Below are 12,615 nucleotides of genomic sequence, written 5' to 3'. Positions count from 1 at the left end.
TTCTTCAGAAGAGCTTAGAAAGGCATAATGATCTCTCCTAGGGCTGAAATGAACTTCCAAATGTAAGAAACTTTCCTCAACAGGTTTTTGAATTGTTTCTAGTTAGATGGAGGTGGCATTAACATTCTTCTAAAATACTTTCAACTTGAACCTTGAGTGGACAGGGTGTGGAATGCAAGACTATAAGATGATAATCGATTTTGTCTCTCTTTTCTTCGAAAAAGCTTGGAGGAGGAGAAAAGAAGTGACAATTGAAACTTTTTCAAAAAAAAATATGTTCTTTTATTTTCTTCCAATCTCTTCTCTTTTTATTAAAACTCTTACCTTAAAGGTTTAATCAAAATAAAATACTTTTGAATTAATCTTGACCATCCATTTAGAGTTATGGAAACATCAAACATGCTCCATAATTAAAAAAATTAAAATTAAAAAATAAATAATTTAATTCTTTAATTATCATTTAGAGTTCTTGATAAAATAAAACTCCTTATTGAATAATAACTCTTGTTTTATTATTATCCATCTTTAGTTAAAAAGAAAAAATAATAAATAAAACAGTGATAGTCAAACATAGAGTCTCCTTTTATCAACATAGATGTCTAGATTCATTTTGCAAGAATCCTCCTAACATTATTTAAGTTAAGACAACTCTGATCTTTAATTAAGATAAAAATATTTAATCTTATCAAAATTGAGACAAATATATTTTCTCGTCTAGATTAAGACAAAAAATAATTTTTTTATCTTAAATTAAGACAAACATATTTTCTTGTCTAAATTAAGATCAAACATATTTTCTTGTCTAAATTAAAACAAACATGTTAAATCTGTTATCTTTGTAGACAATTTAATTAATCAAATTAAAACACGCATTCCAACTTAAACAAGTTGAATTTTATAAAGTTAAGTGGAGAATCTATTCGAACATAAATATTATAAGCTTCAATAAACTTAGAATTATTCTTAATCTCGTTAAAAATAATTCAAACTTATTAACCATGAAATCACTCCACCATAAATTCATGGTTGCACTCTTGGATTAACTATAATTACAAGAAACAATTCAATACTTGATATTAATTATTAGTTGTCCAATTGCAAACCTTATATTGTGAACCCTCATAACCATCCAATGATAAAAAGTAAAATTATCGTTTTATCTTTTATATCAATTTTGTCCCTTAGTCTCGAATTTCATTCAATTAGTAATTCAATACTCTAAATCTATTCTTTTAACTATCCAGATGTGATGAGTAGCTAATTTATCAATCCACTAGGCCCAGATTATTCACCAATCTTCCTAAAATCACTAAAAGTGATGTTAATGCTATGAATTCCATTATCTGAATATATGTTCCTAAATGTTCATTTCAATTATAATCTCAAAATACAGAGTTTAGATCAACGCTTTATGATGACCATGCTCACGGTAAATCAAAGATTATAAGAAAATTAAACACAAGTCTACTATCTATTAAGATTTCGATTCTACTATAAATAAGTGCATAAGTGTGAGATTAATATTTAAGTAACGATAAAACTTAAATTTGATTCTCACATGATTCCAGTTCATGTTATAGTGTCATTACTTAAAGTTAACCATTTCCATTTCGATGATTTGAGACTCATCATTCCCTTAAAATGAATCACATTCATTTCATTGGAAGTAATCTAAATACTACAGCCTTAACACAATAAAGTGAGCAGCTTTATTATATGGCTGTGAATAATTTTTAAATTCAATTAAAATTCGTCTCTTATATATGACTCTTCATATAAATGTATTTTAATATCTCAATAGAATCATGGTACCTTTATAACTAGATAATGAATACTTACTGAAACAAACTCTTCGTCTTACTATCAAAAAGTATTTTCATTGCAAATAAATTTAATGAAATTAGGCATGAGAATATGCTTGCTTTACAAGGCACCATATTCTCAAAATTCTAAACACGATAAGCCTATGATAAATTCAAAGGTAGTCTTGCTTCTTCCAAGACAATGACTATGTCAATCCAATAGGAACTGATGATGCTATACTTCATTTCAACTCCACACTCAATTGGTGTTCTATTTGTTCAAGAAGTGGATGGGTAAAAATGACCTATGTATTACTTGAGTAGATGTTTACATGGAAGTGAACTAAATTACCCACTGATGGAGAAGTATTGTCTTGTATTGGTGTACATAACTCAAATACTTCGCTACTACTTCTTGGCTTATAAACTTCATGCAGTAAAAATAAGATCCCATCAAATTCTTACTTTCTCAACCAGCCCTATTTGGAAGAATAGCAAGGTGGCTCCTCTTACTTTGAGAATTTGATATTTCGATAAAGCAACCTAAGGTGATCAAGTCTCAAGCTTTCTCAGATTTGTTGATGCATTTCCCGTTTCAATTTGAAAAGGTAATTCTGATTTTATTCTAAGAGAACTCCACAAAGTATGCTCTATCAGCACAAAAGAAATAGAATAAAATTTGTATTTTAATGGTTCTTCCACTATGTTTGATGGAGGTGTTGGGATAGTCTTAATTCCCTCAAAAAAAGTTCACTCAGAAAATGAGTCATCCTCCAATTCTTACAATAGTCAAGCTCACTTAGGAAAGATGGATAAGGTGAACAAGCCCACCAAAGAAGATCCTATCTCTTTAACCTTCAAGCTAGATCTCTCTTGCACCAACAACCAAGCAGAGTATCAAGCATTGATTCTGGGGTTGTATACGACCACTATGGTCGAAGTCAATAACTTGTGCATCCATGAAAACTCCAATCTCATTGTAAAGTAGATATATGGTAAGTTTTTTCCTTAAAATACATATGTTTGCATAATACAAAACTATTGTCTAGTCATTTTTACAAAAATTCCAAAAGGTGAGATATGATCATACTTCAAGATATCGACGAATAGACATGTCAATGCACTTACTACTCTTGCTTCTAAGATATAGATGTAGGAGGAATATCAAAGTACTATTTTAGTATTGAAGAAAACGCTTCTATGTCCAACCAGTGAGCTTTTACAACCTCCCATCTATAAGAAAAAGGACTAGTGTGCACCTATAATAAAACACCTACTCAATCCAAACTCTACTTCTATCTCACGATTGAAGCACTTCACTCTCATCCATAGTGTGTTGTACCATAAAGAAAGCAATAGAGTATTAGCTAGATGCATTTCCAAGTATAAGTAGATGAAAAACTAAAAGTAATGCAAAGATAGTGGTATGAAGAAGAATGACTACTTTTGCATTGGTTACTCTAAAAAGTAGGGTATTTTTGGTCAATTATGTCCAAATATGCACTTCAATTTCAATAGTCTTGTCCCAAGTGTTCAAAACCTTCAGATGTACATGAATGCCATTTTGTAGGAAGTTTAGGCGATTGGCATAAACCCTACATCGACTTCTTTCCAAATAGAGTTATTCTAACAAATTTCAAAGACATAAGAGAATTAAAGAAAAGAGCTCAATGCCTTTGCCTTAATAGGAATGAATTATTTCAAGTATCGTTTACAAGACATCCACTAAAGTGTGTTTTTCCAACTAATACAAATCCCTTGTTGGAAGAAGTTTATGTCGGAAGCAACGGAGAGCATGAAGGGGGAAAGAAGCTTTATCAGAAGTTGTTGGATCTTGGATACTATTAGCATATCATGGAAATGCGATACATGTTCTAACTGTAGTACTCTATAGCTTCATCACACATTGGCCTTTACACACTTAGGCATTCGACTTAGTTTAACCTATCAATCCTCTTTCTAGAGGACATACATGGATACTTGTAACAACTGAGTGTTACACACATAGGTAGAGGTTGTTCCCTTGAAAAATGTAACTGAACCGACCATGGCCAATTTCATTAAAGAGGACATCATATATAAATTTGAAATACTCAGGTGTATCTTGTTAAACAATGGTACTCCATTGTTAACTCTAACGTAAGGGAACTCTAAGTCCTTTAGGATGTCGACCATGTGAAGTCAACCACTTATTACCTTATAAGGAATAGACAAGCCAACCAACAAGACTTTGCTCAAGGTGATAAGTAGAATAGTACATCATGATCTAGCATGATGCTATTTTAATGGCACTATAGGCATATAAAACTTCAAAGTGAGGACTTACCAATGCTACTTATTTTTCTTTAGTGAACAAAACAAAACAAAAGCTATTCCACCAACAAAAATCCTAGTCCTATCAACTAAATTGGCATTAGATGCTGAAATGGACAATAATGCTTTACAAATGATGGAATTTGAAACATTGGAGGAAATAAAGGATAAAGCTAAGAAAAATTTCTTCACGTATCAAAGAAGATTGAGCAGAGCGTATGACAAGCTAGTAAGGAAAAAAAGCTTTAAAATGAGTGACTTAGTACTTCGTGCAGCAGAACATATTAGTGGAGGAACATTAGCAACTAAGTTTAGTTCAAAGTGAGAAGGACCATACATTATTCATGAGGTGCACAAAAGTGAATATCATAAGCTAGTTAATCTAGAAACCAATGATGTTGTAGCACCAGTCAAATTTCAATACATTAAAAAGTGTCATGTATAAGAATGCTATCCACTATCTACCTTTTTTATGAATGATTTTTTAGAGTCAACTTTCACTTTATTATCTTATATATTTTAAATAAATGCATCTTCAAATGCAGTTTTATCACTTCCATTTTGGCTATCTTGTGATATTTTAAAGTAAATTCATTTTCAGTCGTAAGTTTTATCGCTTTTACTTGGCTATAATGTTATTGTTGTACTTAGTCGTAAGCTTTATTATTCAATCTTTGATTATATAATTCATATTTTAGCCATAACCTTTAACACTTATAATCTAGCTGTAATGATATTATGCTATTGGCTATTAGTTTTATTGCTCACTTCTGGGCCATAGCTTGTTATTCATAAATATGACACATCTTTAAACACTCATATCAAGGATGTGTTATTCTCTTTCTTACTAGGCTGAGAATTGTTCTCCCTAATATGAAGTTGAGAATCCTTTTTGGCTGCACACAGTGATACTTGTGAAATATTCATATGTTTGCAAAGAGTGAAATATGGAAAAGAGTATCTCAATATAATCACGAAGAAAGAAAAATAAATGTTTAATATGGAAAACAAGTTTACAATGTTAGAGAAAGAAAAACAAGAACAAGCTAGTTAAGTAAAAAGTTAAGAGAGAAGGAGGATTTATCATTCTCAAAATTGGCAAAGCTGTCTAATCTTTTTTACAATTCCATCTTCCTTGCATCAAGCCTTTTATCTCAGGCTCTACGCTAAGTTTGTCAATCCTTGTCATTATGTATCCTTTTGTCTTGGCCATAAAAGTGTCAAGACATTTAATTCAGCAACTAAAGTTAAAGACATCTTCCAAGAGATGCACCATCTTCTGCAATTCTTTGAAGGAAATGTCTAAGCATAGGGAGGAAGCAATCTTTAAGGCATTGCCCAATGTATCCATAATAGCTTTGTTCATAATTTCGCTTTTAAAAGGTCAAGATTCACCTTCTACTTTGTATGCTCCAAAAGCTTCAAATGTTACAACCATCTTCTACGATTCTTTGAAAGAAATGTCTAAGCATAGGGAGGAAGCAATCTTTAAGGCATTGCCCAACGTATCCATAATAGCTTTGTTCACGATTTTGCTTTTAAAAGGTCAAAATTCACCTTCTACTTTGTATGCTCCAAAAGCTTCAAATGTTACAACAAGACTTGAATGCCATGAAAGTTTTCTAAATGAGCATCAAAAGCATCATCTCTACATTCTATCACTAAAAAAGAGATGACACATGATGAGTAGTAAGAGGGGCATAAACAATACTTAAATAACATTTTAGTTTTTTTTTAATTGGGGGAAAGGGGATTCGAACCTTGCTTTTTAAGTAAGGGGATCATAAACCAACCAATGAGCCAAATGCTTAGGTGTCTTTATGAGGAGAAAAAGCATCGCAGGTGTAATTCAAAACACCCTCAAAAGGAGAAAAAGAATTGTAAGTGTTATTTAGAACACCCTTGATAGAAGAAGAAGCATTAGAAGTAGAATTCAGAACACCCCCAAAAGAAAAGCACTACAAATAGTATTCAAAACACCCCAAGAGAAGAAGTATTGTCAATAACATTCAAAACACCACTGGAAAAGGAAACGTTGCAAGTAACATCAAGAGTAACACCAATTCCAAAGTTGTTTTGAATGCTTCGAGTAACTCTAAAAATTCCCACAAAAATGGTTTTTGCATTGTTGTACTAAGGCATTCCAAAGCCAAAATCAAAATTCATATTACTTGAAATAGTTCCAAGAACATTTTGATCAATTCCGATGGTGGCATTCATATCATCACCAGCAACATTTTTCATAGTAAAAGGCAGAAAATCAATCATATCTATTAAACCTTCTTGTATAACATTACCATTGACTCTTCTTCCCAAACTTAGATATTCATGTATGGAAAGCTTGTCCTTAGCTGACTCATCACTCAACTCATATTCATTCAGTTGATCACAGGATTCTTCTTCACTCTTTGACTCTAAGATATCTTGTCCCTCCACTTTTGCATTTAAAGTTAACTGTCCTTAAGAAAAAATAAGACGAGTTTAATATCAAGGTGAGAATGTAATGAAAATGGAAATAAAAAGTAAAAAATAAGCTTACTTGACAAGAGGTTTTATTCGTCTTAGTGTGAATCAAGCAAAGGAACATGTTATTACTAATGATGGAAGGAACATGCAATTGCATCTTAAGATCAGGTATAACAAACGAGGTATATTCTCGAAGACAATCTCCCCAATAAGCATGCCAACTAGCAATGTAGGCATCTATTCCGTAAGGGCTAGGACAACATAGTTTTGAACTTATCCACATTATGATTAAGCACATAATAAGAAATAAAAAAGAACAAGAAGAGAAGTTTTCAGGAAAATGAGGTTCAAGTGGATCTGGTTAATCATATCCAAATTGGCATGTCATTCTATAAGGAAAGTATACTTTGAAAAACAATGAATCCCTATCAACACCTGACTAGTCGTCTCAATCATGGAAGGTAATTGAGAAGAATGAATCCACACTAAGTAGTTCAATTCGCGTAAGTTTAGTTTTCCATTCTCAAATGGTTGCCTATTGTAATAAATAGTTATTATCACCAAAACCATTATTCGGTCACACATAAAACTTTGCAATAAATTGATCTGCCTCATCCAATAACTTAAGAATGTTGTCCTTAGAAGTCTAGTCATACCACGTCCAAGCCTTATAATTGTCCCTTAAAGCTTTACTTGTAGAGAAAGACACACAAGGTAGATACACGTTAGAAGTGGGGGCACAATTATAGAATCTCTCCTTATAAACACATCTGAATGAATGATACATGCACATAAGTCAAGACTATGTAGTGGCCAACTGATTCAACAATTTTAGAGTGATACAAGTCAACCTCCTATATAAGGATCCCAGATAGAGTGGAGCATGAAGAAAGTTTATACCCTTAGCAATTTTGATTGCATAAAGAATAACTAAAGAGAAGATTCCATCATCTGGTCAACTTGGGAGGACATATAGAGCCAACCACATGATCAACAAAGCCACTAACTCATAAGTGTGATCTGGATGCCTAAGAGGATTGCTTTAACCTTTAATATTGAACTTTTTATAAAAGATTCCTATCCAATTAGAGAAACGCGTGACTTTTGAAGTTTTAACTTGGCTCTTAAACAAGTCTACAAAGAATTCCTTGACATTCTCTTTTTCCTTAAAAAGTATGGTGGAATGAAAATCGTCTTGTTCAACATAAAGAAGTTTTAAAAGAATACGCACATTTTCAAGAGTAAAAGTAAACTCTCGCTAAATAGTAATCATAGAATCTAAAAAGATACTCTATTCTACAAGAATAACGTGTCATATTTCAATTCTGATCTCCCTACAAATACGAAGTTTAGTGGTGACTCTATAGCATCAAGGACTTCAACATTGTTGAGAGAAATTACATAGGTGGAATTCTTTAAGACTTTTTCTATCCATTCATCCTAATCTTGGACTCATAGTGAGTTAGATCCAAATTTAGTGCAAAAAGTGAAAAGTCACCATGTTCAAATCTAAACTTCAATATTGACGCACCTAGATAGAACACCTTTTCATTTGGAGCGGCTTCGTTACAAATAGGATCCCAATGATAACCAACAGATGTACATGGATGCCTGTCTACTTGTTTTGCACGTACTGCTTTCCAGAAGCAATCCTCTCTTCCTTCTATGATGACATCATTATCCTAATTTTTAGGTATAAGAGGTAATTTACCAGTTCTCCTTATTCGTATTTTTTTTAGAAAAATAAGTTGTAATAGTATTCTTCCTCTTTTTTTCCAAAATAGCCCTATCAAGCTGCCCATATCGAACTTTTTGGGTACAATGAGTCTTGCCTATAAGATGAGGTGAGAAAATTCCTACAAACATGAACAATAATGACAACTAGATAAGCATTCATACATTATTATTCCTACCTATGCTCTATTATGTTCTTCAAAATTACAATAATATTCCATGTTTATTTATTTATTCTTATCTTTACCCCATGATTGTTTCACTACAAAAAAATAGACTTTTTCTGATAGAATTTTCTATAGGAAATAGTCAAGTTTTCGTTGGAAATACTTTTTTTTTGATGGATTTCTGATGGAATCTTCTGTTGGAAATTACACCTCTGAAAGTGTTGTCGAAAATATTTTTCGTCGAAAATCTGTCGAAACTCTATCGAAAAATTTTCAATGGAAATTTCGTTACAAATATACATAAATCCATTGAAAATTAACTTAATTTTGATATATTATTTTTCACAAAATCCTTTGGAAAACACAAAAATTACAACGGATTCACTAATGGAATTTTTCGTTGGAAGTTTCCAATGGACATCCGACGGAAACTTTCGTCGAAAATTACTAATGAAGCTTCCATCGGAATTTTTCAATGAAAATTACCAACGGAGTTTCCAACGAAAATTTCGTCGAAAACACTCTACCAACAACAAATTTCGTAAGAATCCCCAAAATCATAAATTTTGTTATTAAAATAAATATAATTACAAATTAATAAAAATAATCTACATAATGTACAATTAATATGCAATTAAAATACTTAATTCAAAATCGAGTTAGCAGAATTAAAAATCATTACAAACATACGAATATGCAAATATAAAAATAAAGATAATTGTGCTGTTGTATGCCATATTAAAAAAAGTATCTAAGTCAAATTCAGAAAATAGTCTATTATATGAAATTTCACCTTACTCGTCAGAATCTAAACTTGAAGTACTCACATGGCCTTTTTTCGAACGCTTCTTTGTCATCATTGCTTTACTTGCCATAAATTCATTCATGGCTCCAAAATGTTTCATCATTTGCTCACGCATCTAACTCATGTTATTTGATAAATTTTTCACTTTTTTTTCCAACTTAATGTCAGGATTGGTGAAAAGGCTAGTTATTGACTCACATGTTGCCGTATCATTAAGTATAATTGTAACAGGCCTCTTAGACTCAAACCCATACACATGAGTGTGTGCAGTCGTCTTCCCTCCAATTGCTTCAATCCAAGCATGTGGATCAAATTTTGACTGTGAGGATGAATCTTCATCGTACTTCTATGATAATGTAGCAATATCTGTTTCCTACAAATAAAAAAAGTGAAAAGAATTAGTATATGATTTTATTGTTAACTTTGGAGTAAAAATCAATCAATTTTTGATGTACACTAATAATTTTTGGCTTATTGTTTATGAAATCACCATGACCCCTTAAACCTAGTGTTGCTGCATCGAGAATAAGGACATTTAATTTTATCCCCCCGTGTAAATGTAGGGTTAGAAATTGCAAAATCAATAAATTCTTAAACTCCATTTATAAATTCATCCCTCATGAAGCCATTAGGGTTTATTCATTGATACATCCAAGATCATCTCTTTCCATTTTGTAGTCTTAATATTATTTTCACAGAAACAATTGCATAAAATAACCAAAGTCGTAATTAGTACAAACACTACAAGAAAGTAGCCATGCCTTCAACATTAATATATATAATATTATATACTCCATGTTATATACATGCATGCAACTTTTGATATTTCATGACTAAGTCTAGGTAATTTCTAGCATTGTTACATTATTTTTCTTAATATTTTTAGTAAAGAATTGTACAAGTTGGCCTTACTCATCAAGAAAAGCAAAATTGATTCTCCTAAAATTTCCAGTAATCCACCTTAGTCCATCAACTTGGTCTTCCACATGCTCAAGAATAACTATTGACGTGTCTCATAGGGATTCGTTTATTCTTCCAAGTCTTAATATCTAAGTTTTATTGCATTTTTGTTGTCCAATATATTTACAAAAATTTTTAAATTAATAACTTCTAATACATCCGTATATTATCAACTTAATTCAATTAGTAAATTTATTTATGAATTGTGAATTTGTAGTTAATGATAATTAAATTGCATAGACTCAAAAGTAAGTTCACATATCTTTTGCCTTGGAAGCTTGGGTACTGCAACGTTAGAAGCACAACATTGCAGCGCTATCCTTGTCCCAATCAAGCTTCCAAGGCAGAAGCTTGTGCACTGTAGCGCTATGTTTCCAACGCTGCAGTGCTATTCCAGTCCCAGCAAACTCTATAGCGCTGTAACACTGTCCCAGTCCCAATCAAGCTTCCAAGGCAGAAACTTGTGCGCTGCAGCACTCTCCTAGTCCCAGCAAGCTCCCAAGCAAAAGTTTGTGCACTGCAGTGTTATGCTTCCAGTGCTATAGCCCTATTCCAATCCTAACAAACTCCCAAGCAAAAGATATAACGATAACCCCTATATACAATGGATTTAGTTATCATGGTCAATTGGCTATATATGATTTGATACGAAGGTTCATTAATGTAGGCAATACCGTAGAAAACAGCCTAGTCTTAGTGTGTTTAGTTCTACCCATATTATAAATGATTTCTGCAAAACATAGGTTCATAAAACAAAGAACACAACAAAAGCAAGGTGAACACATTAAACTGATTTCTTGTTCAGTACATCAGGGGCATACACCTAGATATGTAACTCATGTTTGACAACCATATAAGACAAACAATGGAACAAGGTTGGCTAATAACAAGTAATGCCAATATTTGTGAAGGCTCCTTTTAACAGAGATCAAAACAAAAGAAAACTATGGGGTAAAAAATTATTCACAAAAATTTTGAACATGTCAAAATGCTGCTTTGAATAGAGAGTTTAAAATCATTAATTTCCCAGATATGCACCTCTACTTAAAAAGGGAAACAAGTATCACCCGAAAATGTTAAACTCACACTAATTTCCCAGTCCCAATAAGCTCCCTTTTGAACTTAGTTTAAACCACCATAAAAAGAGTTTTAAACTCTTATACATAGTCACAATTCATTAATTAATTTAATACTATGATAATTTGCCAAAGGGTAATCATTTTTAATCATTTTTAACTTGATTATTTCAAACTGACCTATTATGAGTTGATTGTAAAATTTGGGTCACATCTATGAACAACTCAAAACTAGAAGTTAAGCATATATAGCTGCTAGTTGAAGGCATATAATAAGAAAATTTATTATGGTTTAATATCAAATTTTAGTATATGTTGTCATTTTTGACAAGTTTCTAAATGCTTTAATTAATGTTAGGGCAAATCAGGCTTTGACTAATTGACAAGTTTTACACAAAATTTATATATATAACATTTAAAATTGAGAATGAATATGAAATATTGCCAAAAAGTTACAAATTAAAGATTAAATTTTCATACTATAGTAATAACATTATGACAAAAATTTGACATACCTTGAACTATATTTTGATAGAAGATAGATATAGATAAAAAAAAAGTAAATCTCCAAGATTATTGGACTGCTTGACATGACAAAAAGGAAAGAAAGTAAGTAAAGCTTAAAATTTTCCAAATATGCTTTCTAATATGCTATCTAATAATCCAACCAAAGATAACAATTCATTAATCAACTAGGAGAGAAATCCTTTGCTGCGAATCAATACAAAATAGGAGAAAACCCCTAAATGGTAAAAAAAACAAAAGAGAGGAAATAAAATAAAGACCCTAGAAACAAAGTTACAGAAAACATAACACAATGAAAGAAAGCACTATAAAAGAAAGCCAAAATAGGGCTTCTTGAAGATGAAAGAGATCAATCAACTAATGGTAGCTCAACATCAACAGAACATCAGCACAGTAGAGAAAAAAAACCAAAACCGTAGTAGCAAAGCCAAGAAGCAGCAAAAACAAAATGCAAAATACCCAAAAGTCCTCCAAATCAATATCTTAAAAACAAAGCACAAAAGCTAGTAAAAATGTGAAAGCAATTGGAACAACAGAAACTCAACAGGAACATGGCAGCAAGGAGAAAAGACAAGACATGGAAAGGCTCAAGCAAACAAAACCAAGAAAAGACCTTAAACTTTGGACCTTAAGATCGAAATTGCAAAAGGAATGGAGAGTTTGGAGAGAAGCTTTAGTCAACACAGCAGTAGAGCAAAGTAAGCTTCATCCGGCAAAGGACCTTCAGTCTTCATTCGGCATGGAAAGAGGGGCAAGGGTCAAGGGTC

The sequence above is a fragment of the Theobroma umbraticum genome, unplaced genomic scaffold (genome assembly GCF_002168275.2).
Source record: "Theobroma umbraticum cultivar Fairchild unplaced genomic scaffold, ASM216827v3 scaffold_12.0, whole genome shotgun sequence".
Classification (NCBI taxonomy): domain Eukaryota; kingdom Viridiplantae; phylum Streptophyta; class Magnoliopsida; order Malvales; family Malvaceae; genus Theobroma; species Theobroma umbraticum.
The sequence above is the reverse complement of the archived record's forward strand: the minus strand, read 5'-3'. Positions refer to the sequence as shown.